This window comes from Camelus bactrianus, chromosome 17 (assembly GCF_048773025.1).
Source record: "Camelus bactrianus isolate YW-2024 breed Bactrian camel chromosome 17, ASM4877302v1, whole genome shotgun sequence".
In the NCBI taxonomy this organism is placed as follows: domain Eukaryota; kingdom Metazoa; phylum Chordata; class Mammalia; order Artiodactyla; family Camelidae; genus Camelus; species Camelus bactrianus.
The window spans coordinates 51,471,551-51,499,311 of record NC_133555.1 but is presented as its reverse complement, the minus strand read 5'-3'; the positions used below and the strand labels follow the sequence as shown (position 1 = coordinate 51,499,311).

General features: G+C 44.0%; 1 long non-coding RNA gene and 1 pseudogene across 1 annotated transcript; one reads left to right on the top strand and one right to left on the bottom strand.

Annotated features, from left to right (window-relative positions):
* The first annotated feature begins 24 nt into the window (after positions 1-24).
* LOC105071223 (uncharacterized) lies at positions 25-26,432 on the top strand. Its single transcript, XR_835489.3, has 3 exons — positions 25-171; positions 9,674-9,785; positions 26,007-26,432. It is a non-coding gene; the product is annotated as an uncharacterized LOC105071223 (long non-coding RNA).
* Positions 5,388-8,534, bottom strand: LOC141573719 (mediator of RNA polymerase II transcription subunit 24 pseudogene; annotated as a pseudogene).
* Positions 26,433-27,761: the final 1,329 nt, after the last annotated feature.

Below are 27,761 nucleotides of genomic sequence, written 5' to 3'. Positions count from 1 at the left end.
GAAGGGGGAGGACGCGCATGCGCGGACGCACAGACGGGAGGACGCCGGACCCCGCCCAGAGCGTGTGGATGCTGGCGGGAACCTGGCGCTTCTGGGTCAGCTACCTGAGGAGGAACCGGCCTGGGGTCTGGGCTGTCGCTTGCCATCGCCTCCGGTATGGCCGCCGGGCAGGTAAGGGGGCGCTCATGGGGGCGCGCAGGTCGGGGAGCCAGCGGGTGAGGCCTGGGCTGCGCGGCTGGGGAGGCGCACAGGTGTGTAGGTGAGGCCCGGGAGGGGCGGCCCGTTAGGACCCTGCACAGGGCAGGGCACGCAGCCCTGGTTCATGGTGCTCCCTCTGCCCACATTAGCAGTCCCTGAACCCCGCGTCTTCACTGCCGCTCACGCACGGATTTGGGAAAGCGAATGCAGCCATGGGAGGTGGGAGGGGGCCGGACAGACCCTGGAGCACCTCCCGCCGGCCCTCAGACCATGGCCATCCTGTGTAGGTGGACCTGCCTGGCGAGTGGAGGCCGCTCCGGACCCTCCAGGTCAGAATAACGGGTGAGACTTGGGCCTTTGGGAGCTTGGTTGGCCTGACCCTGAGATCAAAGCTTTTGGCAAGTCTAGTTTTAGTCGTTTGAGAAATCTCCCTACTGATTTCCACAATGGCTACACCAAACTACATTCCCACCAACAGTATAGGAGGGTTTCCTTTTCTCCACACAATCTGCAGCATTTCTCCTTTGTGGACGTTTGAATGATGGTGATTCTGACTGGTGTGAAGTGATACCTCATTGTAGTTTTGATTTGCATTTCTCTGATAATTAGTGATATTGATTAGTTTTTCATGTGCCTATTGGCCATTTGTATGTCTTCATTGGAGAAATGCTTGTTTAGGTCTTCTGCCCATTTTTGGATTGGGTTGCTTGTTTTTTTGTTATTCCATTGAGCTGTTTATATATTCTGGAAATTAACCCTTTGTCAGTTGCATCATTTACAAATATTTTCTCCCATTTCAGAGGTTGTTTTTTGTTTTGCTTATGGTTTCCTTTGCTGTGCAAAAGCTTGTAAGTTTAGTTAGGTCCCATTTGTTTGTTTGTTTTTTGCTTTTATTTCTGTTGCTTGGGTAGACTGCCCTAGGAGAACATTGCTGAGATGTATGTCAGATAATGTTTTGCCTATGTTGTCTTCTAAGAGATTTATAGTGTCTTGTCTTACGTTTAAGTTTTTAAGCCATTTTGAATTTATTTTTGTGTATGGGGTGAGGGAGTATTCTAACTTCACTGATTTACATGCAGCTGTCCAGTTTTCCCTATACCATTTGCTGAAGAGAATGTCTTTACTCCATTATATGTTATTGCCTCCTTTGTCAGAGATTAATTGACCAAAAGTGTGTGGGTTTATTTCTGGGCTCTCTATTCTGTTCTGTTGATCCATATGTCTGTTTTTATACCAATACCATGGATGACTGTAGCTCTGTAGTACTGTCTGAAGTCTGGGAGGGTTATTCCTCCAGTTTCGGTCTTCCAAAGTAATGCTTTGGTAATTCTGGGTCTTTTGTGATTCCATATAAATTTTAGGTTGATATGTTGTAGTTTTGTGAAAATTGTGACATGATAGGGTTCGCATTAAATCTGTAGATTGCTTTGAACAGTATGGCCATTTTAACAATATTAATTATTCCAATGCAAGAACATGGAATATCTTTCCATTTCTTTATGTCCTCTTTCATTTCCTTAGTCAGTGTTTCGTAGGTCTCCGCTTATAAGTCTTTAACTTCCTGGGTCAGATTTATTCCTAAGTTTTTTTTGTTTTTTTTGTTTTTGGATTCAATTTTAAAAGAGATTATTACTTTCTTGTAAAGAAATGCCACTGATGTCTGTATGTTGCTGTTGTATCCTGCTGCCTTGCTGATTTCTTTTATTAGCTCTTACAGGTTTTGTGTGGAGCCTTTAGGGTTTTCTATACATAGCATTATGTCATCCACATATAATGACAATTTTACATCTTCTCTTCCAATTTGGATCCCTTTTATTTCTTTTTGTTGTCTAATTGCTGTGGCCAGGACTTCCAATACTATATTGAATAGAAGGTGTGAGGGTGGGTATCCTTGTCTTGTTCCAGATTTTAGCAGAAAGGCTTTTGGCTCTCTTGGTAGGGTATTATGGTAACTGTAGGTTTGTCATAGGTTTTTTTATGTTGAGACATGTTCCCTCTATACCCACTTTAGTAAGACCATGGGCACAGTGTGGCCAGGGGGCTGGGAAGATGGCAGAGGCGGTAGCCTTGGAGGTGGTGGTGAGGGGAGAGGGGAGCAGGGCTGCCCCTTGGGAGCCAGTCACTTGCTCCCATCTCCCCCGCTGCCTGGCCTGGGGGTGGCCTGTGCTGCCTCACATTTGTCTTTAGGTCAGACTGCACCCTAGAGGCCTGTGTGGTCCAGTCAGAGAGCAGCAGAGACGATGGCAGGTGTGACAGCTGTGGAGGCGGGATAAGGCGAGCTACCTGTGAGAACCCGTGTATTTCTTCCCATCTTCCACGCGGCCTGGCCTGGGGGCAGCCTCTGCTGTGCAGGTTCGCTGGAGGCACATCCCCAGGTGGGCCAGCTCCTGGGGAGCCTTGCTCGCAGTGCGGTCAGGGGGCTGAGGCGGCTGTGTTGGGAGGGGGCTTCCAGGTGTGAGCCCCTGGATTTGTTTCCACCTCCCCTGAGGCCTGGCTTGAAGGCAGCATCTGCTTCCCCAGGTTCCCCATATGCATGTCTCCTAGTTAGCTTGCTCCCAGGAGGCCTGCACAGTGAGGTCAGGTTGTGGGGGCAGCGATGGAGGCAGGTGTAGGGAGCCTGCCCCGGATGCACTGCCCTGGTCATCTTGCTGCCATCTGCCCTGCAGCCTGGACTAGGGTGGCCTCTACTGCCCCAGGCTGGCAGGATACAGGTTACAGGTCAGCCTGCTGCTGGGAGGCAGACACCGTGCAGTCAGTGTGGGGGGAGCAGCAGCAGTGACAGGGAGAAATGGGAACAAAGCCCCCTGCTCACACGGGGCAGCCCCAATCCCGCCTTTACCACTGCTGCCACCCTCAGAAGACACCGCGCCTGCCTCCCAGGAGCAGGCAGATCAAGAGATGTGCATCCCGGGAAGCTGGGGCAGCAGAGGCAGCCCCCAGACTCGACGTGGGGAAGATTGAAGCACATCCACAGATTCACACAGGGCAGCTCTCCTAACCCACCACCACTGCCCACTGACCACACCCCGCCTGCCTCAGGGAGCAGGCTGACATGAGGAGGTGCCTCCAGCAAATCTGGGGCAGCAGAGGCCACACCCAAGCCATATTGCAGAGGAGATGGGTGCAAATATACCAGCTTGTCAGGGGCAGCTCCCCTCTCCTCACCACTGCCCCAGGTTCCTGGGACACTTATTTCCAGGTGAGTTGGCTCCCGGGAGGTGGGCACGGTGCTGTCAGGGGGCCGTGGTGGCCAGGTGAAGGGGGTTGCCCCGGGGGAGCAGGTGGACATGCCTCCATCTCCCTGTGGCCTGTCCTGGGGGCAGCCTCTGCTGCCCCAGGTTCACTGGAAATGTGTATTCATGTCAGCCTGTTCATGGGAGGAGGCCTCAGTGCTCTCAGCGCCATGGACAAGAACTTGTGAAGGACTGGGTTCTAGCCCAAGATAAATAACTCTCTTCTTTTATGTCAGGTGGTGGCTGTAGCAGTTTTTTCATTAATAGGTTATTACAATATATTGAGCATAGGTCTCTGTGCTATACAGAAGAAACATTCTTTAAAAATCTATCTGTATATATACTGACTAACATTTGTAAATCTCAAACACCCAAATTTATCTTTCCCCACCCCCTTTCCCTGGTAACCCTAAGATTGTTTACTAAGTCTGTGAGTCTGTTTCTGTTTTGTAGATGAATTCATAGTGTCCTTTCTTTTTTTAAGATTCCATATATGAGTGATATATGGTATTTTTCTTTCTTTTCCTGGCTTACTTCACCTAGAATGATGATCTCTAGGTCCATCTATGTTGCTGCAAATGACATTATTTTATTCTTTTTCATGGCAGAGTAGTATTCCATTGTATAAATATACCACAATTTCTTTATCCAGTGAAATGTTGCTACATTTAGGTTGCTCCCAGGTCTTGGCTATTGTATATAGTGGTGCTGTAAACATTGAGGTGCAGGTATCTTTCCACATTAGAGTTCCCTCCAGATATATACCCAGAAGTGGGATTGCTGGATCATAGGGTAAGTCTATTTTTAGTTTTTTGAGGAATTTCCACGCTGTTTTCAATAATGGCTACACCAAACTGCATTCCCACCAGCAGTGTAGGAGGGTTCCATTTTCTCCATGCCCTCTCCAGTATTTTTCATTCACGAACTTTTGAATGATGGCCATTCTGACTGGTGTGAGGTGATATAGTTTTGATTTTCATTTCTCTTAAAATTAATGAAGTTTAGCATTTTCTCCTATGCCTATTGGCCATTTGTATGTCTTCATTGGAGAATTGGTTGTTTAGTTGCCCTGCCCATTTTTGGATTGTGATGTTTTGTTGTTGTTGTTGTTGTTGTTGTTATTAAATTATATGTGCTGTTTATATATTCTGGAAATTAAGCCTTTGTCAGTCACATCATTTGCAAATATTTTCTCAAATTCTGTAGGTTGTTGTTACATTTTGCTTATGATTTCCTTTGCTGTGCAAATGCATATGAGTTTAATTAGATCCCATTGGTTTATTTTTGCTCTTATTTCCATTGCCTGGGTAGACTGCCCTAAGAAAACATTGCTAAGATTTATGTCAGAGGATCTTTTGCCTATATTTTCTTCTAGGAGATTTATCATGACGTCTTATATTTAAGTCTTTAAGCCATTCGGAGTTTATTTTTGTATATGGGGTGAAGGGAGTGTTCTATCTTCATTGATTTACATGCTGCTGTCCAGTTAACCAACGCCATTTGCTGAAGAGACTGTCTTTTCTCTATTGTATATTCTTGTCTCCTTTGTCAAACATTAATTGACCATAGGTCTGTGGATTTACTTCTGGGCTGTCTATTCTGTTCCATTGATCCATATGTCTGTTTTCATGCCAATCATGCTATTTTGATGCCTGTAGCTCTGTAATATTGTCTGGTCTGGGAGGGTTATTCCTCCAGCTTCATTCTTTTTCAATATTATTTTGGCAATTCTGAGCCTTTTGTGATTCCATATAAATATACACATATACACATACACATATATACATATATACACACAGACCCTGCACCTGAGCAGTCCCTCAGAGGTAAAGCTACCCGTGGGAGGGGAGGAGTGGTGGGAGAGGTGCAACCCAGGGAGGCTGCCCTGAGCTAAAGAAACAGGTGCTGGCAGTGGGGAGAGGAAATTACAAAAGAGACTGGGAGCCATCTTAGAGATCAGAAGTCAAGAGCAGGGGAAAGATCTGGAAACCAACTGACCAAGGGCTGTTATGTCATGTGGCTATGAGCAATGATGTCTCATCTCTCCTCACGGTTCCCTTCTGAGGTGCCTGGGGCTGGGACCCTCCCCTGCCGGCCCTGGCGGCCACTCCAAGCCCCTCAGAGGGAGGCAATGGCTTTGGCAGCCACCTGGCAGCCCAGGGGCAGGCTGAGGTCTGTGACGGCCAGAACCACCTTGGGGCTGGACATGGCCGACACCCGCACCAGTGCTGATATGGTGGTGAAGGGCATGCACTGCAGGATGCTGCCCCAGCTGCCCTGCTCCAGGCAGTCCACACACTCCTCCATGAACCACTGCACAGACTGCGTGTGCAGGCCACGACCCCAGGATGGAGGAGATGACCAGGAACAGGTTGGCCAGCACTCAGTTCAGCGGGTCTCATGTTAACTTTGTGGAGCTGGGAGGCCGACAGGGAGCTAGCTGCTCATGGATCGGTCGGTGAGATTCGAGAGGCTACTTGCATCTTCCTCACTGGAGCTCAGCCTTCGCATCGGCTTCAAGGGCTGCATGTCGTCCAAGGGGAAGAGGCTGATGTAATCCTCGTTGTCTTCACGGTGTCTCTTCTTTCAGCGGGAGGACACCTGCCCCTTGTGGGAGGAGTAGGAATTCAGGGCACACCAGATGGCCAGCTTGACGACAGAGGTGCTGGGGGGCCCATGAGGCTGTGCCACTTGGAGGAGTTGGTGAGCAGGCCGGGCAGGCTGTGGCCCAGCAGGACCAGGGTCACCTGTCATGTGTCCAGACAGAAGATGGAGTAGAGCAGCTCCACCACCCGCAGCGGGTGCTCCTTCTGCATCTGCTTCAGCAGTTCCCTAATCCGGTTGTTGCAGAACCAGTAGATGCCTCCCATGTGCAGCAGGGTGTAAGAGATGTGGATGGAGTGGCTGTCCACCCATCCGCTCTCCAGCACCTTGGCAAATATGTCCATCAGCACCTTCTTGATGTGTCGCTTTGGGGGCAGCAGGTTCCAGTAGGGCATGGTGTCCATGCCCGTGGATGGGAACTTGATCTGTGTGGCTGTCTGCTGCAGCGCATCGGCACACATGTGTTCCAGGATGGAGCTCATGATCACCACCCTCTCATTGTAGAATTGCAGGGTGTTCTTGCTGTACAGCGGCCCTGCCAGCTGGCCGATCATTTGCAGTGACTTCTCATGCTCATCCAGCCCCAGCATCCACACATGGACCACCAGCCAAGCCATGGCACACACTGTCAGACTGCAACCTTCCCCTTGATATTATCGGTGATTTTCTGGATGGACTCAAAGGCCAGCACCCCATTCTCCCAGGCGTTGAGGATTTCCAAGATGGCCACTGAAATGCTGAGACAGGCTTTGTGCCACTTCATCTGCACCAGCTTCACGTCCGAGGAGTTGCTGAGCAGAGCCACCAGGGACTCCACTGTGGAGTCGGGCCAGAAGCAAGGGTGGTCAGGTTTCAGGATTTTGCCCTCCTCGGGCATGCACGTCTGCATCCACGTCTCAAAGAAGAACACCTCTGTTCCTGTGCTCAACTCAGACAGGATGACCTCTGAGCCATAGGTCTGGGCTACATGGCACCGTATGAGGAAGGAGATGTCAAAGGGCAAGGCTCAAACCAAGGCCACCTTGCTGCTTTCTTCACTGCCGTGTGTACTGAAATCTTTCAAATTGATGAATTTCTGGGTGAAGGACTTAAGCTTCCCAGTGGCAGCAGCCACAGCCAGCAACAAGTCCAGGCTCTTCACTGACAGCATGTGGCCCAGGACCCCCAGCAGCCTCTCTGGGGACTCAGAGTGGCTGCGTCCATTGTTCTGAGGATGTTGGTGACTTTGGGCTCCACACACAGGATCAGCCCAGGGTTGGGCTGGAGGTTGGCATTTTCATCTGATTTCAGCCGCAGTGCATGCTCCCAGTCTGCTTTGCGCTTGGCCATTATGTTGTTCATACTAGCTTCAGACAGAAGCCCCTGCTTGCTGCATCCCTGGAACAGGAAGCTTGTACAGTCACAGTGGCAGCGCTGGTCAGCCTTGTCCAGCAAGGGGGTGAGCTTCAGCAGGAACTCAAAAGCAGAATTGACATCCTTAGTAAAGTCCTTGTGCCCATGAGAGTATTTCTTCAATTTCACCAAAACCTATGGAATCTTAAGGAAGGTGAAAACTGTCCACTTGAGCTCTCCAGTACCCTCAGGAGACTCGATGAGACCCACGAAGTGAGCTTTCCAGGTCTCCAGGGCACAAGGCAGGGTGGGCATATGCTGCTCTTCACCAGCGGCTGTGTCTCACCTGTCAGGTTCTTGGTGCCCTCGAGCAGGACCACGGCATGGATGGTGGGGAAGCCAGTCTTGTGCAGCTGCTCCGAGTGCACGGACAGCATGATGGGGATGCCCCTGATAAGCGCGTGCCACGCCGCTCGGCCTGGCTCCGGAGCTGGGGGCTGCTGAGACCAGCCAGAATAGCCTCCAGCTTCAAAAGGCAGTGCTCAATGGCAGTCCAGAAGGAGGCCTCCTCTAGTTTGGCCATGTGGAGCAGGGCCCGGTTCTTGGTGCTGCTGAGGGTCTTCTCCAGGCGCTACAGGCACATGGCAAGCTGCTTTTCAGTAGCAGCAGCGGGAGTGCAGGCCTCCAGCCCGTCCCAGAGCCACTCAACAGAGGCTGCGGTGCGGCGCAGCAGCCGGTAGAGGGCGCTGAGAAGGGCCCAGCACAGCCCGATATACTCCTGTGCTTTGTTGTGACAGCCAAGTCAGTCACAAAACATGTCCATGATGCCCAGCAAGGCCTGGACACACAGGTCCCGGGAAAAGTCATCAAACTTCCTGATAGCTGTGAGGACAGAGGAGCAGGACACCATCTGGGAACTGATGGCGTACTTCAGGTAGGACAGGATGAGAGGATCGGGGGAAGGTCCAATCATGGCCTGCCCCAGTAGTGCTTCTGCTAGGTTGAGAATGTCCCAGGCGGCTCCTTTGGGAAAAAATTCCTTCATGTTGATTGCCCACTGGAAGTCACTCTATCGCTCCTTCCAAGCTTGCAAAATGGCTTGCTTCAGGTTCACCGCCTTCATGACTTCACTCAGGAGAGCAGGCCGGTGGTGGTCAGCTGCGAGGCAGAAGAAATCGAGCTAGAGAAGGGGAGAGGAGATTCTGAGGAAAAGAACGGGGTGCTGAGGGGGGAGTGAGTAGAGTTATATGGAATGGAGAAGACACAGGAAGATGCAAAGGAGGCAGAACTAGAAAGAAAAAAAGGGGGAAAGGGGGCAAAGTAGGGATCCTGTCAGGTTCTTCCCTCCTAAACCATCCTTGGAACTGGAGTGCTAAGGTGTCAGAGGGGCTTCATACAAAGATGAATGGGCAGCAAGGAGTTAAGCTGATTCCAGTTCCCTAACTATGACCTTAGCTCTCGCTACGTCCCTCAGCAGCTACCACCCGAATCCAGATTTCCCCCCTCATTTCCTCCACCTTCCCCAACCCTGAAATTCCCTATTTGATTCCATATAAATCTTAAGATTGTTGTTCCAGTTCAGTAAAAACTGTCCTGGGTAGTTTGACAGGGATTGCATTAAATCTGTAGATTGCCTTGGGCAGTGTGACCATTTTAATGATATTGATTCTTCCAATCCAAGAGCATGGGTTGTCTTTCCATTTTTTAAAGTCTTCTTTAATTTCCTTAATCAAAGTTTTGTAGTTCTCCACCTGTAAGTCTTTCACCTCCTTTGTCAGGTTTATTCCTAAGTATTTTATTGTTTTGGATGCAATTTTAAAAGGGGTTGTTTCTTTACTTTCTTTTCCTCTTGATTCATTGTTAGTGTAAAGAAATTCAACTGATTTGTGTATGTTAATCTTGTGTCCTGCTACCTTGCCAAATTCTTTTATTAACTCTAGAGTTTTTTTTTTTTAATGGTACTTTTCAGGTTTTCTATATATAGTATGTCATCCACATATAATGACAATTTTACCGCTTCTTTTTCAACTTAGATCCCTTTTATTTCTTTTTCTTTCCTGATTGCTGTGGCTAGGACTTCCAAGACTATGTTGAATAGAAGTGGTGAGAGTGGACAATGTTGTCTTTTCCCAGATTTTAGTGGGAAGGTTTTCAGCTTTTCACTGTTGAGTACTATGCTGGCTGTAGGTTTGTCATAAATAGCTTGTCATAAATGGATGCTGGATTTTATCAAATGCTTTTTCTGCATCTATTGAGATGATCATGTGTTTTTTGCTCTGATCATGGTCTCTACCATTCTTTCCTAGGATGGAAGGCAATTCACACCATGTCTTCTCTCCTTCTGTGGATTCAGAGCTTCTCCCAAACCTGGATGCTCCTCAATCAATGCCCAGTCTGCTCTTTGCACAGTAAATCTAAGTGAGTTATGCCCTATTGTTGATGTTCTCCTAAAATTAGAATTAAATCCTGGAAAAGAATCAGGGTTAACTTGAAGCAAAAGAACTGGTTTAGTTTTTGCAAGGTTTGCAGGCCAGGAATACACAGCCTTTATCTGTAACTAAAAGTATGTTCCTAGGTGGTTGAGAGGTTGAAGGGCTCTTAAAAGCAAACCCCAGAGGATATATAGTTGGGAGACTTCTAAGGGGAATGGAAGGCCCTTGCAGACTGCCTACACGTTATTGCAGATGGACCTCAAGTATTCCATGATTCCTCTAATGTTTTGAAATTCCCTCAGGTGGATCACATCCAAGACACTGCTTTTAACTCAGTGACCTCCCTTATTTTTAATTTGCAAAATTTTAATTTAATGTAAAAAAACAATGATAATCACTCTCCTTATATATTACACAGACAGACCCAGCAGGCCACAAGTAATAAACTATCTCTGACAAGAATAATTAGGACGTGTATGTTCATAGATACATAAGGAACACTGGGAGCCCCAGCACTGCAGGTGAGGGGAGTTGGGAGAGACTGGCTAATACTGACAGCAGTGTCCTTTGCTCTGGCTCTGGAGCTGTCACAGGCAGGAGACATGTAGCTGGCTCTAGGTCTCCAGGTGTTTCCACAGCGTGTTCCAGAGCTGGTGCTGTACCTCCAAGAAGGGAAACTGTCATCAGTCTGACTGCTTTTCCACATGTCTCCCAAAGACAGGAAAGTCCTCACTGATAGTCAGTGATGTCTGTCTCAAGTCCCACCCCCAGGGGGTGTTCTCAGACTGCAGTCCAGGGGAACTAAGTCTCCTATTGCTCCTGGCCCTGTCCCAGCCTCAGGAGGCTCTGCTCTGTCTGGTCCAGGGCCTTCCCCTTCCCACTCACCCCATCACCCACCCGGTATCCTCCTCACAGTCACCCTCTGCCTCTAGGCCCCAGGTGCTCCCGCTGTGCCAGGAGAAGCTGGGCCTGGTGCTCCAGGTCTGAGCCAGGCAATCTGAGCTCTATGTAAGCCAGTAGCATCTTCAGGAAGGGGAGTCCTGGGGGCTGTTGGAAATCCTCTGGGCACTGGTGCAGCCAGGTGCCCAGGATGGAGGATTTGGCCCTGTAGGTAGCCACGGGGGCAGCACAGTCAGAGGCCTGGCCTTGCCTTCCACACTGCACTCCCAGGGACATGGGCATTTTTGCCTCTGGCTCCTGCTATCCAGAGGCCCGTTCTACTCAATGTTCCATCTAACATGGCAGTCTTGCCAGAGGCAGGTCTGAGCATAGAGGAGGGGTTTCTACAAGATGTTGGAAGTGACAGCCCTTGATCAGTGGTGTGACAACCTCTCCACATCTTCAGGGATCCCTGACACACTGCTCTATCCCTCTCTGTGTCCCTCCCCACCGGACATCTCTTCTGTGAGGACAGGCAGGCCATCTGCTCTGGGCACTACTCTCTTGGGAAGACAGGGGTGCTCTATGAGCATCTGACCCCAGAGGGAAAAAGCAGGCTGTGTCTCCCACCAAGACTTCCCATGGACCTCCTCACAACTCAGATTTCAGCTCATGTACCTAGCTGCTGTCTAACCCTTCAGGGCCCCTGCCTGGGTCTCCTCCTGCACCTGCCACTCACCTCCCACACAGCAGGCTGAGCTGTCCCCTCAGACTCACTGGGTCCCCTGAGCACCAGCTGAGTCCCCACCATTGAGGTTCCACCAGATGGAGAGCAGGCTGCTTTCCACCTCTTGTGCTCTGTGTCCCAGGGAGGGGATAGAGGCAGGGCTGAGACAGAGGGAATGGCTGTGGGTTCTCCAAGGGGATGACTCTGTCCTCTGACATCCTGAATGCTCCTCCCAGCACCAAAGCCTCCTCCACAGCTCTCTGCTCCTCCTTTCTTCTTTGCCAGGCTAAGCCCTAAGACTTCTACTCTCAAGCCAGAATCGTAAGTTGTGTGGGATCCATGGTTCTGCCTGCTCCTGCACATCAACTAAGCCCCAGCTCCACGCTGTTTTTGGAGCAGGAAACTCACTGTTTCAGCTGGTCCAGCGGTCCACTGTACTCATCGCAGTAAGGGAGGGCACATCCCTACCTAGAGGAGAGCAGGACGCCGTCACACGGGCTGTACCAGGAACACTACCTGGATGTGATGCCTAGTGTGACAGTGCAACTCCCTGCAGAATGGAAGCCCTGAAGGCAGACCTGGTGTCTTCTTAATGTGTTAAATGATGGTTTTTCCTAAAAAATCACCTGTCCCTAGTTGCCCTTCCTACATATTTGAAAAATGAGCTCAGCCAGCCCCATCACACACGTCTGAGTGGATCTGGGGCCACACTGCTCCCTCCCAAGGATCCCTGCTCTCACTCTCCTAGGACAGGGACACCTAATCCAATCACAAATCCTTTTTCAACTGTAAACATGGATTTTCTTCTCAGGTGAGCATGAATCCAGCCACTCTCTGCTGAATAAACCCATATCCCATCACAAGGAGCATAGCAATCTTGCAGGACTTGTCCCTTTTCTCTCAAGATGAAGACACCTGCCTTGTGGAAAGTAGTCCCAATTACTGCAAGGCAAATGTCCTTTTAAGTCCATGAAGAAATCCGTCCATTGCCAGATTCCTGCTTCACACCAGAGGCTAACTGCTTTTCTCTCCATAAATAGGTTCCTTTCTCTGGCAAAGTGGGCTCAGCGACTGTCCAGTGATTATACAGGGATTCTCTTCCAAGCAGGTTTGAAAAATTCCTGGGGTTTGTGCCATTCCCCACGAGACTGAGCCTGGTGTTCTGGCAAGATAATTCCTACTTACTGCAAGTCAAAATTACTCCTAACTCTGGTGAAGTAACCCATCCATCTTTACACTGTGTCTAATGTTACCCTTGAGAGTTACTCCTTTTCTCAACATATGCGGATTCCCTCCTAAGAAGCATAGAAACCCAGACACTCTAGAGCAATTTTTTTATCTTATCATAATTAGTATGGCAAATATGAGATAATCCCTCTTATGGAGCTACAAATCTCATCGCTCTTGGGAGAGTAATCCCCATTATTGGAAGCCAAATCAGTTCTTAACAAGGGTGAAGAAATTATCGATTATCTTCATGAGATTATTTCCATTTGCAGTCCTGACTGTAATCCCTTTTTACTGTAAATATGGGTTCCCTCGTCGGTTGAGAAGTAACCAGGCACTCTCAGGAGATCACCCATAACCTTCTCCAGGTGGTGCCAAATCTTATGAGATTTTCCCTTTTATCATGAGATTTAGCCCACTAGTCTGGGGAAAGGAATTCTCATTATTGCAAATCAAATCTATTCCCCCCTGAAGGGAAGAAATCACCCCATAGCCAGATTCAGTCCTTCATCACTCCAGGGTCTAAATCCATTTCTCTGTAAGGATGGGTTTTTGGTTTTTTTTAACTCAAGTGAGCATGAATCCAGCCACTGCCTGCTGAATATACCCATATCCTCTCACAAGGGACTCAGCAATCTCGCCAGTCTCTCAGGGGCATAATCCCTGTTATTAGAAGCTGACCGTGTTTGTAACACAGATGAAGGAATCATCACGGCTAACTATACCCTTCTGCAGTCTTGAGGACAGATCACTTTTACTGTAAACACGGGCTCCCTTCTCAGGCTAGCTGTCACCCAGGCACTCTCAGGTGGTCAATAGTAATCCTCTCCCGCTGAAGACAAATCTAGTGAGATTTGCCATTTTCTCATGGGATATAGCCCATTCTTCTGGGGAAAGTAATTCACCTTATTGAAAATCAAAACTAATCATTCCCAAAAGGAAGAAATCACTCCATCGACAGATTCTGCCTTTCATCACGCCTGAGACTAACTCCTTTCCTCTGTAAGGATGGATTTTCTTCTCAGGGGAGCGTGAGTCCAGCCACTCTTGGCTGCATTAACCCATGTCCTCTCACAAGGGGCTCAGCAACCTTGTGAGGTTTGTCCCTTCTCTTGGGAATTAACTTGCCAGGACACCAGGCTTGGTCTCACAGGGAATGTTTCAAATCCCATGGGATTTTCAAATCTGCTTGGAAGAGAACCCCTGGATAACCACTGGGCAGCGGCTAAGCCACACTTTGCCAGATAAAGAAGCTCATATATGAGGAGAAAAGAAGTTAGTCTCTGGTGTGAAGTAGGAAAGATTCTGGCGATGGAAAAATTTCTTCACAGACTTAAGAGGAAATGTGCCCCAGAATAATTGTAATTACGCTCCCCAGAGAAGGGGGCTGAGTCTCGTGAGGAAAGGTACAAGCCTTGCGGTACTGCTGAGCCCCTTGTGAGGGGATATGGGCTTATTCAGCTGAGAGACACTGAATTCACACTCACCTGGGAAGAAAACTCATCCTTACAGAGAAAAGGACTTAGTCTCAGGAGTGATGAAGGACAGAATCTGGCGAAAGAGTCATTTTTTTCTTCAAGGAATAGATTTGATTTCCAATAAGGATTACTGTTCCCAGAAGAGGGGGGTGAATCCCCTTGAGCAATGGACAGACCATGTGAGACCTGGCTCCACCTGGAGGTGACTAGGGGTGATTACCTAAGAATGTCTGGGCTCCTGTTTGCCAGAGAAGGGACCCATATTTACTGTTTTATTCTTGGTATTTATTCTTAGGACTGAGAGAAAAAAAAAAAAGAATCTAGTGTTGATTTTTCAGCTCTGTTAAGAATAGACTCAACTTCCCATAATGGTGATTACTCTCCCAAGAGCAATGATTTTGTGTCTCCAGAAATTTAAAAAATCCATGAGATTTGTGATCCTAATTGTGATATGACAAAAAATATTAATAATCCCCAGAGAGTGCCCGGGTTTCTGCTCTTCTTAGAAGAAAATCTGTATATGTTGAGAAAAAAAACAAAACTGTCCTGGGTAAAGTAAAACCTAATGTAAAGATGGATGGATTACTTCCATGGAGTTAGAAATCATTTTGCTTGAAATAATTGGGAATTCTCTTGCCAGAACACCAGTCTTTGTCTCATGGTGAATGGTTCAAATCCCATAAGACTTTCAAACCCACTTGGAAGAGAATCCCTGAGTGATCACTCAACAGTGACAGCGGCAATCACATGTTGCAAATAAAGAAACTCTACATGCGGAGAAAAGGAGTTAGTCTCTGGTGTGAATTAGAGAAGAATCTGGTGAGGGATGGATTTCTTCACGTACTTAAGAACTTTATTTTGCAGAAATTGGGATTTCTCTTGCCAGAGCACTGGTGTTAGTCTTGCAAGAAAAGGGACAAATCTTGTGAGACTGGTGAGCCCCTTGTGAGATGATATGGTTTTATTCGGCTGAGAGAGGCTGGATTCACACTCACCTGAGAAGAAAATCCATCCTTACAGAGGAAAGGAGTTTATCTCAGGAGTGATGAAGGACAGAATCTGGTGATGGAATGATTTCTTCCCTTCAAGGAAAAATAATTTGACTTTTAATAATGAGAATTACTTTCCCCAGGGAAGCGGGCTGACTTCTGTGAGAAAAGGGCAAATCTCAGGAGATTTGGCTCCATCTGGAGAGGTCTAGGGCTGGTTACCTGAGAGTATCTTGGGCTACTGCTTGCCTGAGTAGGGAACCGATATTTACAGTTGAAAAAGTATTTGTGATTCCATTTGGTGTCCCTGTCCTAGGAGAGTGAGAGCAGGGGTTCCTGGGAGGGAGAAGTGTGGTCCCAGAAGCCCACTGTGACCTGTGTGATAGGGCTGGTTGAGCTCATTCCACACTGATGTAGGAAGGGCAAATAGGACAGGTGCTTTTCTAGGGAAAACCATCATTTACTGCATGGAGCAGACACCAAGCCTGCTCTCCAGGGCTCCCATTCTACCGGGAGTCACACTGTCACAACAGACATCACGTCCATGTAGCCCTCTGTACAATCATGTGACAGCTTCCTGGTCTCCTCTAGATACAGGTGCATCCGCTCTTACTGTGATGAGTAAGCAGACCCCAGGACCAGCTGAAACAGTGAGTTTCTTTGATTGAAGAAGGAGGAACTCCCTGCCCCCAAAACACTGTGGAGCTGTGAGCTCCGTGAATGGGCAGGCACAGGCAGAACCCTGGATTCCACACATCTTACGATTCTGGATTGAGAGCAGAAGTCTTACAGCTTCTCCAGCCAAAGAGGAAAGGAGAACTGGAGAGCTGTGGACAAGGCTTTGGTGCTGTGAGGAGCATCTGGGAGGTCAGAGAAGAGTCAGCACCCAGGAAACCCATAGCCATTCCCTCCCGATCTCAGCCCTGCCTCCATCCCCTTCCTGGAACCCAGAACACAAGGGATAGAGAGCAGCCTGCTCAGCCTCCGGTGGAGCCTCAATGGTGGGGACTCAGCTGGTGTGCAGGGGACCCAGTGAGCCTCAGGGGACAGCTCAGGTGAGTGGTGGGGGCAGGAGGAGTCCCAGGCAGGACCCCTGGAATATCAGCAGGTAGGTACAGGAGCTAAAGTCTGAGATGTGACAAGGCCCACAGGAAGCCTGGGTGGGAGACTTAGCCTGTTCTTTCCCTCCTGGGTCAGATGCTAACAGAGCAGCTCCTGTCTTCCTGAGAGAGTAATGCCCAGAGCAGGTAGCCTACCTGAACTCACTGCACTGACATTCAGTGGGGAGGGGCAGTGAGAGGGACAGAGCAGTGTGTCAGAGCAGTGCCTTTGAAGATGTGGAGAGGCTGTCACACCACTGATCAAGGGCTGTCACTTCCAAAGGCTTGTCACAGTCCTACCTCTGGCTCCAAACCTGCCTCTGCCAAGACTGCCAGTTTAGATGGGACATGGATTAGGACTGGCCTCTGAATGACAGGAGCCAAAGGCAAAGAATCCCATGTCCCCACAGGGCTGCCCCGGGAGTGCAGTGTGGAAGGCAAGGCCAGGCCTCTGACTCTGCTGCCCCCTGACAACCAGCAGGGCCATGTCCTCCATCCAAGGTACCTGGCTGCACCAGTATGCAGAAGATTTCCACCAGCCCCCAGAATTTCCTTGCCTGAAGATGCTACTGGCTTACATAGAGCTCAGCATGCCTGGCTCAGATGGAGCACAGGCCCAGCTTCTCCTGGCACAGCTGGAGCACCTGGGGTCTAGAGGCAGCGGGTGACTGTGAGGAGGATGCAGGTGGGTGATGGGGCGAGTGGGAATGGGAAGGCCATGGACCAGACACAACAGAGCCCCCTGAGCCTGGGACAGGGCCAGGAGCAATGAGGAGGCTTAGATCACTCTTCCCCTGGACTGCAGCCTGGGAAAACTACCCGGGGGTGGGATTTGGGACTGAGACGTCTCTGACTGTCAGTGAGAACTTCCCTGTCTTTGGGAGAGATGTGGAAGTGCAGCTGTATTGATGATAGTTTGCCTTCATGGAAGTACAGCACCAGCTCTGGGACCCGCTGTGGAAACACCTGAAGACCTAGAGCCAGCTACATGTCTCCTGCCTGTGACAGCTCCAGAGCCAGAGCAAAGGGCACTGCTGTCAGTATTAGCCAGTCTCTCCCGACTCCCCTCACCTGCAGTGCTGGGGCTCCCAGTGTTCCCTATGTGTCTATGACTGTTCAGTTCCTGATTATTCTTATCAGTCATTACTTATTATGTGCCTATTGTGTCTGCCTGGGTAATATATGAGATTGATTATCATTGTTTTTTTGCATTAAATAAAATTTTTGGAAATGAAAAATAAGGCAGGTCACCTGTTAAAGCAAGTGCCCTGGATGTCATCAATTGAGCTCATGTGAGCAGAAAGAGACTTAGATGAGGATCTGCAGGCATCTCAGAGCCCCATGCCAGGGTCCTGGGGCGTGATCACAGGCCCTAACACCCCTCAGGCTCCCCAGCAGTGACTCACTACAGACCTAGTTCTTAGAAAACCACAAGCCAAAACTCTAAGTAGACTTCTGAATCTGCTAAGGGTCCCACTTGGTAAAGCCACTAAGGAGATGTTCTGATGTCAGCCAATCACCACATATATATGATGTATATATGTATATATACCTATATATATTTATAAAAGCATATGTGTATCTATATATATATACACACACATATGCTTTTCTTCTTCAATCTCATGTGGAAGCTAAAGTAAGTCTACTAAAAGTCACAAATATAAGGTGAGCCACTGAGTGGAAGTTGTCCCTTGTGACACCTAGACATGTGAAATTCTGTGTCCAACCCCTATGTCCACTTCTCTTTCTTCCTCTCTCCTCTCAACCATCTGTAAACATCTAAATTTAAGAAAAATACTTTGACAATCAGTGTAAAAGAGCAGAGATATTTTAAAACATGTTGCCTTCTACTTGTGCAATGTAGATCTTTGGGTAGCAAGTGATTTGCTTACAAGACAATGGGGTATCCCTGAATACCTAGGAGACAGTGGAATGTGGGCAGTAGGTCTCAGTGGGAGTCACTCAAAGGGAAATTCTTCTACTCAGCACAGCCAGAGTGGGGTCCACAGTGTCTCCCTTGCCAGCACTGAGTCTGCTTTCCCCTGTGGAACTGTGCTAAGATCCTGTGTATCCTGAAGGAGTATCAGGGTCAGAAAAATGAATAATGATTTTAAGAATTGTGAGAAGGGGATAGGTCATGATTTTAATTCTCTGGTACTCTGTCTACAACAGCCTTCTCTGTATTTTATTATAACTGAGGCTCAGCCACCTGGGAACAGAGCCTATGCTTTGGTTTCCAGTGTATTACAGGTCTCCAGCCCAGCACTTGGCCAAGAAGACATGCCAGTATTGCTGAGTGAATACCTTTGGGAGGCAAGATGTGACAGGTTTGAGAATGTATTTGAAATTTGTCTTTACCAGTAAGCTTTTTTGTTTGTTTGTTTTTAGTTGTGGCCTTTCCTTCTTGGCTTAGAGAGGTTCTTTTAGCATTTGTTGTAAAGCTGGTTTGGTGGTGCTCGATTCTTTTATCTTTTGCTTGTCTGCAAAGCTTTTTATTTCTCCAACAAATCTGAACAAGAGCCTTGCTGGATATACTATTCTTAGTTGTAGGTTTTTCTTTCATCACTTTAAATATATCATGCCACTCCCTTCTGGCCTGCAGGGTTTCTGGTGAAAAACCAGCTGATAACCTATGGAGTTCCCTTGTATGCTATTTGTTGTTTTTCCCTTGACACTTTTAATATTCTCTCTTTATCTTTAATTTTTGATATTTTAAGGATAATGTGTCTTGGTGGGCTCCTCTGTGGGGTAATTCTGTATGGGACTCTCTGCACTCCTGGGATGGGTGACTGTTTCCTTCCCCACTTTAGGGGAGTTTTCAGCTATTATTTCTTCAGATATTTTCTTGGGCCTTTTCTCTGTCTCTTCCCCTTTTGGGACCCCTAAAATGTGAATGTTTTGTGCTTTATATTGTCCCAGAGGTGTCTCACTTTTTCTTCTAGCTCACTGGTTTCTTATCATATTTCTTAAATTTAAAAAAAATATATTAATTACAGTCAGTTACAATGGGTGGGTCAATTTCTTGTGTACACTGTAATGTCCCAGCCATGCATATACATACATATATTCATTTTCATTAAATGTTATTATAAGATATTGAATATAGTTCCCTGTATTATATAGAAAAAACTTTTTTGTTAATCTATTTTTATATTTAGTGGCTAATATTTGTAAATCTCAAACTCCCAAATTGTTCCCTTCCTACCCTCTTTCCCTGGTAACCATAAGATTGTTTACTGTGTCTGTGAGTCTGTTTCTGTTTTGTAGATGAGTACACCAGTGTCCTTTTTTTTTTTTTTTTAAGATTCCACATATGAGTGATATCATATGATGTTTTCTTTCTTTTTCTGTCTTACTAGAATGATGATCTCTAGGTCCATCCATGTTGCTGCAGATGGCATTATTTTATTCTGTTTTTATCATTGAGTAGTATTCCATTGTATAAACATACCACAACTTCTTTATCCAATAATCTTTCAATGGTCATTTAGGTTGCTGCCATGTGTTAGCTATTGTATATAGTGCTGCTGTGAACACTGGGGTGTATGTATCTTTTCAAATTAAAGTTCCCTCTGGACATATGTCCAACACTGGGATTGCTGGGTCATATGGTAATTCTATTTTTAGTCTTTTGGGGAATCTCCATACTGTTTTCCATAATGGCTGCACCAGACTACATTCCTACCAACAATGTAGGAGGGTTTTTTTTTCTCCACACCCTCTCCAGCATTTATCTGTTATGAACTTCTGAATCATGGTCATTTGACTAGTGTGAGGTCATATATCATTGTAGTTTTGATTTGCATTTCTCTGATAATTAGTGATACTGAGCATTTTTTCATGTGCCTATTGGCCATTTGTATGTCTTCATTGGGGAATTTCCTGTTTAGGTCTTCTGCCCATTTTTGGATTGGGTTTTTTATTTTTTTGTTATTAAGTTGTATGAGCCATTTATATATTCTGGAAATTAAGCCCTTGTCAGTCTCATCTTTTACAAATATTTTGTCCCATTCTATATGTTGTCATTTTGTTTTTGCTTGTGATTTCCTTTGCTGTGAAAAAGCTTATAAGTTTAATTAGGTCCCATTTGGTAATTTTTTATTTTATTTCTATTGCCTGGGTAGACTGCCATAGGAAAAACATGGCTAAGATTTATGTCAGAGAATGTTTTGCCTACGTTTTCTTCTAGGAGGTTTATCATGTCTTGTCTTAAATTTAAGTCTTTAAGCCAATGTGAGCTTATTTTTGTGTATGGGGTGAAGGAGTGCTCTAACTTCACTGATTTACATGCTGCTGTCCAGTTTTCTCAACATCACTTGCTGAAGAGATTAGACTGTCTTTTCTCCTTTGTATGTTCTTGCCTCCTTTGTCAAAGACTATAGGTCTGTGGGTTTATTTCTGGGTTCTCTATTCTGTTACATTGATCCATATGTTTGTATTTATGCCAATACCACACTATTTTGACTACTGTAGCTCTGTAGTATTGTCTGAAGTTTGGGAGAGTTATTCCTCCAGCTTCATTCTTTTTCTTCAGTATTGCTTTGGCGGGTCTGGATCTTTTGTGATTCCACATAAATTTTAGTATTATTTGTTGTAGTTCTGTGAAAAATGTCCTGGGTAATTTGATATGGATCATATTAAATTGGTAGATTGCCTTGGGCAGTGTGGCCATTTTAACAATATTGAGTCTTCCAATCCAAGAGCATGGGATGTCTTCCATTTTGTTAAGTCATCTTTAATTCCCTTAATATTTTGTATAAGTCTCCATGTATGTCTTTCACCTCCTTGTTCAGATTTATTCCCAAGTATTTTATTGTTTTGGATTCAATTTTGACATGGATTGTTTCTATACTTTCTTTTCCTGCTAATTCATCATTAGTGTAAAGAAATGCACTGATTTCTGTATGTTAATCTAATCTTGTGTCCTGCTATCTTGCCATACTTTTACCATCTCTAGTAGTTTTTGTGTAGAGCTTTTAGGATTTTGTATATATAGTATCATGTCATCTGCATAAAGTGACAATGTTCATCTTCTCTCCAATTTGGATTCCTTTTCATGTCTTTTTCTTGTCTGATTGCTGTGGCTAGGACTACCAAGACTGTGCTGAATAAAAGTGGTGAGAGTGGGCATCCTTGTCTTCCAGGTTTTAGTGGGAAGACTTTCAGTTTTTCACCATTGAGTACTATGCTGGCTGTGGGTTTGTCATCATAACTTGTATTATGTTGAAGTATGTTCCCTCTATACCCACCTTGTTAAGAGTTTTAATAATAAATGGGTATTGAATTTTATCAAATGATTTTTCTGCATCTATTGAGATGATCATGTGGTTTTTTCCCTTTCTTTTGTTGATGTGGTGTATCATATTGATTGATTTTTTTATGATGAACCACCCTTGTATCCCTGAGTTGAATCAACTTGATCGTGGTGTATGATCTTTTTAATGTACTGTTGGATTCTGTTTGCTAATGTTTTGTTGAGGACTTTTACATTTATATTCATCAATGATATTGCCCTATAATTTTCTATCTTGGTTTTGTCTTTGTCTTGTTTTGATATCAGGGTGATGGTGGCTTTATAGAATGAGTTTGAGAGTACTCTCTCCTTTTCAATTGTTTGGAAGAGTTTGAGAAGGACTGATATGAGCTCTTCTTTGTGTGTTTGGTATAATTCCCTGGTGAAGCCATTTGGACTTGGGCTTTTGTTTGTAGGGAGGCTTTTTTTTAATTGCTGATTCTACTTCATTTGTAATGATTTATCTGTTCAAGTGGTCAATTTCTTCTTAATTTAGTCTTCATAGACTACATGTTTCCAGAAACTTGTCCATTTCTTCTAGGTTGTCCAATTTGTTTCCATGTGATTGTCCATTCTCTTACTTTTTTTTGTATTTCTGTGGTATTGGTTGTAATTTCTCCATTTTCCTTTCTTACTTTATTTGTGTTCTTCCTCTTTGTTTCTTGGTGAGCCTGGCCAGAGGTGTGTCTTTTTTTTTTTTTTTTTTTTTTTACTGTTTCAAAAAAAAAGCTCTTGGTTTAATTGATTTTTTTCTATTTTTTAATATCTATTTTATTTCCTCCCTGATCTTTATTATTTCCTCCCTTCTGATGAATTTAGGCTTTGTTTGCTTTTCTTTTTCTAATCCTTTTAGGTGGCAGGTTAGGCTGTTTACTTGAGATTATTCTTGTTTTTTGAGGAAGGCCTGTGTCACTGTGAACTTCCCTCCTAGGACTGCTTTTGCTGCATCCCATAACTTTTGTGTGGTTGTGTTTTTATTATTGTTTGTTTCAAAGTATTTTTTGATTTCTTCTTTGATTTCATCATTGACCCATTTTTAGTAGTAGTTGTTTCATCTCCATAATGTTGTTTTAGTCCTCCTTTGCTTTTCTGTGACTGATTTCTAGTTTCATGGCATTATGGTCAGAAAAGATGACTGAAACAATTTCTATCCCTTTGTCTCAGTCCTGGAGTCTAAACTACTGAGATCAAGGTGTCAGCAGGGCCATTTTGTACCTGAAGGCACTAGAAAAGAATGTGTTCAAGTTTCTCTCCTTGGCTGTGACAGTATAACTCCAATCTTAACATGGTTTTCTTTCTGTATTCCTAACTAATTATTTCTACAATGACCCTATTTCCAAGTATGGTCACATTCTGAGGTACTGGGAGTAATAACTTCAACACATAAATTTTAGGGGGCACAATTCAACCCATAACAGCAGTGTATGAATTAAAATAAATTTCTTCATGACATCTGTTAAGATGCCTCCTGTGCACTGATGAAATGCTATCATATTTTATTTGTATTTGTTAGTTTTGAATGAGCTTAGTGAACTCTGCACTTGTAATACACACATTTCATTATATGTAAATTCAACAAAATGTATTGGGGGTACATATAAGAAAAAAAGAAAGACATGGTAAGAACTTTGAATAAATATATATAGAACAAAATTTCTCATCTGCCTAGATCCTCAAACCTCTAGACTTAAGTACACTTTAAAGAATGTATGATAGTATTTGTGAGCCATTTACCATCACTGGGGGTCAATTTCTTTGAATGCATTTCAACAAACATTTACTGAGTTTCTACTCCAAGAAAGGCTGAAGGATAATTGTGAAATAGACAAAAGATTTCCCATCATCAAGTAATTGTCTAATAGGGTTTGAAAGTCTTCAGAAAGAACGATTTCAAGGGCAATTAAAAAATATAAAAATGTTCACTAGGACAGGTTACAAAAATCATAATCATTATAGTAGAACCTAGTATTGTGCCTGAGATATAGGGCAGAACGAACTTGTAAAAGTAAGTGTTATTACAGAGTAATTACTTGAAGGCAAAATTAGGAAAAAATGGGTACAAACTGAGCCCCTTATTCCTATTTGAGTCCTTCAGTACAGCAATGTATCCCAAAACTGGTGGCTCTGACATTTTAAAATAGCTGTGAGGTTGGAGGCAACACATTAAATGCTCTTGAGGCTTTTTCTGTCATATCTAGTAAAGGAGATGCTGTGAAAGAGGGATTAAACTTCCTAAGTAAACTTCTAGGTAAGCTTTGTGGGCAAATGGGAATTTAAGAGCTTTCCTTTGGAGGACTTTGATCTTTTATTTGCTTTCTAGATAGTAAAGTTAAATATACAATGACAAAAACACCAATACCTACAAAAACCTGCAGTGACTAAGAGGCTTAGAATCCTGTCTCTGCCACTTACTATCTGTGATCAAGTCACTTAGTTTGTTCTTTGCCTTAACTTCTCATCTGAATATGGGAATAACTGCAGTACCTACATTAGAGTGATCCTGAGAATGATATATGTTCTTTAGATAAACAAAATTGAAATTCCTCAGGGCATAAACATTCAATGAATGTTTATTATTCTTACTTAAGGAGACATAAAGCCCTTTTGCATGCTGTCTAGCATTTGGTGACAACTTAATATACATTGTTACAATAATATTCATTATTTTAAATTTCACTTTAATGATTATTATGATTTTAACTTCAGCACTGCCTATGAGTTCTGGTATAACAAATATGTACTCAATAAATAAGCAAAAATACACATTAGAAAAAGAAACTGAAATTGTCAAATGGCCTGACTTTTTTTAAAGCAAACTAACACTTTTCAAAATAAATTTTGGACATATAATTCAGTATTCTGCAAATGACATATAGACTAATGTAAAATAAAAACATTTATTCTGGCAAACAGAAAAGATGTAGATTGACAATTGGCAGGCAGTCAAGATCAATAACTGAAACTGGATAATCTGACATCAAACAAAGCTCACTTACTATGTTTTGCTTTCGCATCTCTGACATTCCTACTACTGATGCTGTTTTCAGCATTCTATTTGACTTCCTTATGGCATTTTGCTCTAAATTAAAATGTATGGGGAAAAAATGAGCCATTTTGCTACAAGTTGAAATGCTGATATTTCCTTCCTTTGACAAGTCCTGACTTGTCTCCCAGCACTATCACATATGTTCTAGTGTATTTTTCTGTGTATTGTCTCACTTTAAATGAGCTATAATCTTTTACATCATAGTACTGATTTTGCTTTTTAAAAAGATTCTCTATTCCATTATACTTCCTGATCTATTTGTAAAATTTTGCATGAGAATTTGTCTTTTTCTTACCACACAAACCATGTACACACACAAACACACACACACACACACACACCCTTGAATAGAACATGAAACCCAACTCACTTGAAGGGAGAATCCACAATAGAGACCTGGAAACCATTCTATGGACAGCAGGGCTGTGAGAAAAGCAGCAAGTTATCTCCCTGTGAAAAAGTACCTGTTCCGGAGGCCATCAGGGGACTTTGTCCTGGCTATTAGACTTTTTTTTTTTATTTATTTTAAAGACACATTTTTGTTTGTTTGTTTTGTTTTTAATTTCTGGTGTACAGCACAATGTGCTATACAAAAGAAACTTTTTAAAATCTATTTTTATATATAGTGGCTAACATTTGCAAATCTCAAACTCTCAAAATTTCTTTTTCTTGATTACTTCACTTAGAATGACGATCTCTAGGTCCATACATGTTGCCACAAATGGCATTAGTTTATTCCTTTTTTACGGCTGAGTATTATTCCATTGTATAAATATGCCACAACTTCTTTACCCAGTTATCTGTTGATGGAAATTTAGGTTGATTCCATGTCTTGGCTAATATATATAGTGCTGCTATGAACACTGGGGTGCAGGTATCTTTTTGAATTAGAGTTCCTTCTGGATATATACCCAGAAGTGAGATTGCTGGATCATAGGGTAAGTCTATTTTTAGTTTTTTTTTGAGGAATCTCCATACTGTTTTCACCAAACTTCATTCCCACCAGTAGTGTAGGTTTGATAGCTGTAGGCCTTGAGAAATTTTCAAAATGTTTTCAGAGGCATGAAGTTTTATACAAATTTATGAAACTGTGAGTGTTAATGAATGGAAACACAGAATTCCCTCATGAGTATGAGATTTGAGGACAGAATAGTCTGCAGTGGAATGAGATGTCACTTAATAGCTGAATGGCTGGAATAAAATTGCCCAGCATGTTTAATTTCAGAGTTGTTGTTTCCTTCTCTGTAAAATTAGGCTATTTATTTTACCTGAAAAAATTCTTGGAAGTTTTAAATGCTATAAAATTCTGGCTCAATACTTCACTCACACATGTTCCACATGTGTTATATGTGGAACATCTGTTACAGAAAAATCCTTTGCATTATTTTTCCAAAGAAGCCTATTACAGTTTTTGTTAGAATGTCTACCTTTTTTAATTACTTTTTTTTTTCACTATTTTTCACAGGGCTTGCAAGGAGAGAAAGCTGAAGAAAGTGGAGAAGTGCAGAGGGAAGAAAAGGAAAGAGAATGAACAAGAGAAGAATGATTTCTGGCACCCAAGGCACACAGAGCTGCCTGGCCTTTGGGTACAGCATGAAGACTTGTGCAGCTCTGACTTCTGAACATTCTGGAGTGGTTACTTTGCATTTAAAAGTGCAAATATGACTCAATAACATGAAATTGTTTTGTGTAGTTGAATATTATGTATGTTAGTTATTTCTTCCATTCTCTCTCCCTTGAACACTTCCATCCCTCTTCAGATGTGCTATTCTGTGCTCTTTGCCTTGGAAAGAGATTGTAACACTCTGAACCATGAAAAAGGTTGGTGGGCTCTAACTTTTACTTCCAAATATTTCGCATTTAGAGACCAGAGACCACAAATGTTTGGAGAAAAAAAGACCTTTCCACAAAACTTTACTAAATATCCCCCAGTACTGTTCAGATTTTTAAAAAATAAAAGGATTTTTTTCAGTATTAGAAAAGGGACAAAAAATGGAGAGGAGATAATGAGAGTTTAATGGGCTTAAGAGAGGGAGCGAGAGCCTGGAGAGATTTAAGAGACTTAAGAGCTGAGAGGGTTTAGGACGTGTGTGTGGGCCCTGAGTCCTCCCTAGGTGGGCAACAAGACCCCAGCTGCACCAGCCTCTCTGAGATTCTTTTAAGCCAGTTTTAATTGTGGAAAAAAGGGACTTCTTAATTGGAATATGCATGGTCCTGGATTAAGAGGTATCTCAGTAGGCACTGACCTGATAGAGCTGTTGAAGACAAGGTAGGTCCTCACATCCTGAAAAGCTTGATTCTATGTGAGCCTCCTCTCCTGGGAGACTTGAACAAAAGGAGGGAAAGGAGCTGGTAAGATTCAGTAATTGAGACAAATTTTTTGCCACCTTAGATCAATTAGGGCTTGAAATAGAATTAAATTTCTTGTACTTCAGAGTCTGTGAACTGAGATTCATATCTGCTGATTTCTTTAAGTATTATAAAATATATATAACATAAAATTTACCATTTTAACCATTTGAAGTGTATTAAGAACCTTCACAATGTTATGCACCCATCACTATCATCCAACTTCAAAACTTTGCAACATCTCCAACTAAAATGTTGTATCCACTAAACATGAACTTTTCATTTCCACCTCCCCTTCATCCCTAGGCACCACCATTCCCCTTCCTGTCTCTGTGAGTCTGAATACTCCAGGCACCTCATGTAAGTGGACTCATACAGCATCTGTCCTTTTGTGACTGGTTTATTTCACTTAGCATAATGTTATCAAGCTTCATCCATGTTGTAGCATTTGTCAGAAGTTCCTTTTTAAATAAAGGAAAAGAAAAAAGGAAAGAAAATTTGTAAACATATTTATATGTATATTATTTGTATCGTATGTTTATATATATATATATACCACATTTTATTTATCTGTTGATAGACGCTTGTGTTGCTTCCAATTTTTGACTATTATGTCTTGATTTTCTTAATCTGTAAAGAGAAACAATAACTTTTGTCTTCCAGAAATGTATGTGTGTGTGTGTGTGTGTATATATATATATATTACATTTTGTAGCCCCAACAAGCACACACATTTATTAAAATGACAGTGAGAAACAAATGTCAGTTTGGTAAGTGATGACTCAGGAGCCTTGAGATTCTAAAAAGCCAGGACAAATTACCCCAAAGAGCAGTGAGCAGTTTCTTTTTAAAAGGCTTTTCAAAACCCCAG